We start from the raw sequence: 3,904 nt of genomic DNA, 5'->3' as shown, positions 1-3,904 counted from the left end.
ATGGTAAGCTGTAACGCACGTACACGCTTCGGTATAGTATCCTTTCGACTGAGGGCGTCAGCCACAACATTGGCCTTGCCCGGATGATACTTGATCGCGCATTCATAATCATTCAAGAGCTCTACCCATCGGCGTTGTCGCATATTCAATTCCTTTTGCTTGAAGATATGCTAGAGACTCCTGTGATCGGTGTAAATGTGCACTTGGTACCGTACAGGTAATGTCTCCATATCTTAAGCACGAAAACAACTGCTCCCAGTTCCAGATCGTGAGTAGTGTAGTTCCTTTCGTGAACTTTAAGTTGGCGTGATGCGTAGGCAATAACCTTGTCGCGTTGCATCAACACGCAACCAAGTCCTTGGATGGAAGCGTCGCAATAAACCACAAAATCATCTGTGCCTTCAGGCAATGAGAGGATAGGTGCGCTACAGAGTCTATCTTTCAAGTGCTGAAATGCGGACTCCTGTGCATCACCCTAACGATAGGTAACACCTTTCTGAGTCAGTGAAGTGAGAGATTCCGCAATCTTTGAGAAATCTTTGATGAATCTTCTGTAGTATCCTGCCAATCCCAAGAATTGGCGGATTTCTGTTGGTGTACGGGGTGCAGGCCAGTTCTTGATCGAGTCAACCTTGGATGGATCAACATGAATCCCATCCTTGTTTACCACATGGCCTAGAAAGTGGACTTCGCGAAGCCAGAAGTCACATTTCGAAAACTTAGCATACAACTGCTCTTTTCGGAGAAGTTCCAGAATAAGCTTCAGGTGTTGCTCGTGTTCCTCCTAACTCTTAGAATAGATCAGGATGTCGTCGATGAACACTATGACAAACTTATCCAGGTAAGGCTTGCACACTCGGTTCATGAGATCCATGAAGACTGCAGGTGCATTCGTTAATCCGAAAGGCATAACCAGAAACTCATAATGGCCGTAACGAGTTCTGAATGCTGTTTTGGAGACGTCCTCCTCTCGGACTCTCATCTGATGGTATCCCGATCTCAAATCAATCTTAGAGTAATAACTCGACCCTTGCAACTGGTCGAATAAGTCATCAATGCGTGGAAGAGGATAACGATTCTTCACAGTCACCTTGTTGAGCTCGCGGTATTCAATACACATCCTGAAAGTACCGTCTTTCTTCTTCACAAACAAGACTGGAGCTCCCCAAGGCGAAGAGCTAGGACGTTTGAAACCCTTTTCCAAGAGTTCTTGTCATTGCATGGACAGTTCTTCAAGCTCTGATGGAGCTAGACGATAAGGTGCTCGAGCTACTGGTGCTGCTCCAGGAGCTAGTTCGATTTGAAACTCAACTTGGCGATGAGGCGGGAGACCAGGCAATTCCTCAGGAAATACCTCAGGAAAGTCACGCACAATAGGAATGTCTTCTATCTTCCTTTCTTCCGTGGATGAATCAGAAACGAGGGCTAGAATAGTGGTGTGGCCCTTTCGCAAACACTTTTGGGCCTTAAGGAAAGAGATGATGCCTACAACAGCACCACTCTTGTCGCCATGAATCACGAGGGGTTCTTTATCAGAACGAGGGATGCGGATGATTTTCTCCTTGCAAATAATCTCCGCTTGGTGTTGAGATAACCAATCCATCCCAATAATGACGTCGAAGCTACCCAGAACGATAGGAATAAGATCGAGGGAGAAGGTCTGACCAGCTAGGACGAGGTTACAGCCCTTAACTATGTGTGTGGCATCAATACTTTTACCGTTTGCTATTTCTACCGTGTGTTTGGTGTTCAAAAGTGTTGAAGTGCGCTTAAGCATTTGGCTAACTTTTAAGGACACATAACTAGTATCGGCACCCGAATCAAATAACATATTAACAAAGAAGTCGTCCAGAAGAAACTTACCCATTACAACGTTGGGATCGTTCCTTGCTTCTCCCTGACCAATCACGAACACACGACCTTGGGCTCCATTGCCATTATTGTTACCTCCGTTGTTGCCTCCATTGTTGTTCCCATTGTGGTTCCCGTTTCTTGGGTTGTTCTGATTCTGGTTTTGGTTCAGCTGGGGGCAGTTCCTCTTAAAGTGGCCTTCAACGCCACACTGAAAGCATCATTTATTTCCCTGCTGATGCTGCTGCTGGTGGTTCTGTGGAGCTTGTTGTTGTTGTTGGCGATTCTGATTCACAGGACGTGGGCTCCTGCAATCTTTGGCTTCGTGACCCAGCTTGTGACATCTCTGACAACGACCCTTGTTGCACTGGCCGCTGTGGTGCAGATTACATCAATTGCACTTAGGGTGATTTCCCTTGTACCCACCCTGACCTTGATTTCCAGATGACTGCTGATTGGGGCTCCTGTACTCATCTGTCTTTCGCTGCTGAGATTGAGCTGAAGCAGAACCCTTGCCCAGATTTCCATCTCACTTGCGCTTATTGTCGTTCGGAGCATCAGAAGTAGTGGCGCTAATTCGTTTGGGCAGTTTGTTCTGCTCAACTGCCTGATCACTAAGACGATGAGCCAACTTGAGGATTTGTTGTATAGTGCCAAGATTAGCTGAGGTTATGTGGCTTTGAATTTCTGGCACCAAGCCCTTAAGGTACAGCTCAATGCGTTTGTAGGGGGGGTCCACCATTGTAGGGCACAAGATGGCTAGCTCATTTGACCTCTTCGTGTATGCCTCAATCTCAGATCCCATCATCTTCAAATTGAAAAATTCCACCTCCAGCTTGTGGATGTCGTCACGACTGCAGTACTCTTCTCTAATTAGTTCTTTGAAACCGTTCCATGGGGTGGCATTAGCAACCGCCAACCCTAGCAGTTGAACCTGTGCTTTCCACCAGGTTAATGCAGCTCCTTCGAGTGTTCCAGTAGCATATTTCACCCTTCGATCTTCGGGGCATTCACACATCTCAAAAACAGACTCAAGCTTCTCGAACCAGTGAAGAAGGCCTACAGCACCTTCTGTGCCGCTGAAAGTGCTTGGTCGGCAATCCATGAAGGTTTTGAATGTGCACACAGGAGGCTGAGCATGTTGACCTGTGGTGCGTGAATAAATGACAAGGTTAAGCACGAGAGTTGGTTTGCAAAGGTAGGATCTAAACGTCCTAAGATAGGTCGAAGTAGCAGGTTATACCTCCTGCAGGAACAGCTGCGAGTGCCTCAGCAACTCGTTCATTGATCAAAGCCGTCAACTGGGCTTGAGTGAGGTTGATACGTCCTCTGCGTCCGCTCATGATCTTCATAATGAAGCAACGTAAGTGAGAATAGTGTCGCGAAAGTGCGTGAGTGTGAGACGACAGGAGAGAGTAAGCACACAAGGTTCAAATAGCAATTATCACATTAACTAATGCACAGTGAGAACTATCTAACCAACCATATAACATATATCATACCACTTATGGAGTCGAGTCTTGCACGTGGAGCGAAGCGTCGTTGTGGATCGTTGAGCACTGTACAGGTTATACTCTAGTTTTATCAAAAAGCTTTTCCTTTTTTAAAACCAAGTTCACTATAACCAATGGCTCTGATACCAATCTGTCACACCCCCAAAATCCACCATGCGGAGTACTACCGCTTGGAGGTGTGACGTGACCAGGATTGAGCCACCAATCATACTGAACAACGTATTTAAGTAAATAAGGACAACCACAATACGATTGGTGACCAAAAGCTAGTTAACCAAGTTTTAATTTAGACAGCGGGAGCATAAACGTAAAGTTCAAAACATAAGTTCGCAGTTCATAAGTTTAAAGTCCAACACAAAGGTTTAATAAGTTCATAATGATTTAAATATTAAACACTGGACATAACCGTCCGTACACCACAACGACTCCACCCTCGTGCAAGCTCCAAGCAGTTAGCGACCTGTAAGGCATGTAACAACGAGTCAACAACAAAGTTGAGTGAGTTCACGTTTGGTTGTTTAGTTTTTAAGTTGTTTTCC

The sequence above is a fragment of the Helianthus annuus genome, chromosome 12 (genome assembly GCF_002127325.2).
Source record: "Helianthus annuus cultivar XRQ/B chromosome 12, HanXRQr2.0-SUNRISE, whole genome shotgun sequence".
NCBI classification, from domain to species: Eukaryota; Viridiplantae; Streptophyta; class Magnoliopsida; order Asterales; family Asteraceae; genus Helianthus; species Helianthus annuus.
This window is presented reverse-complemented; position numbering follows the sequence as displayed.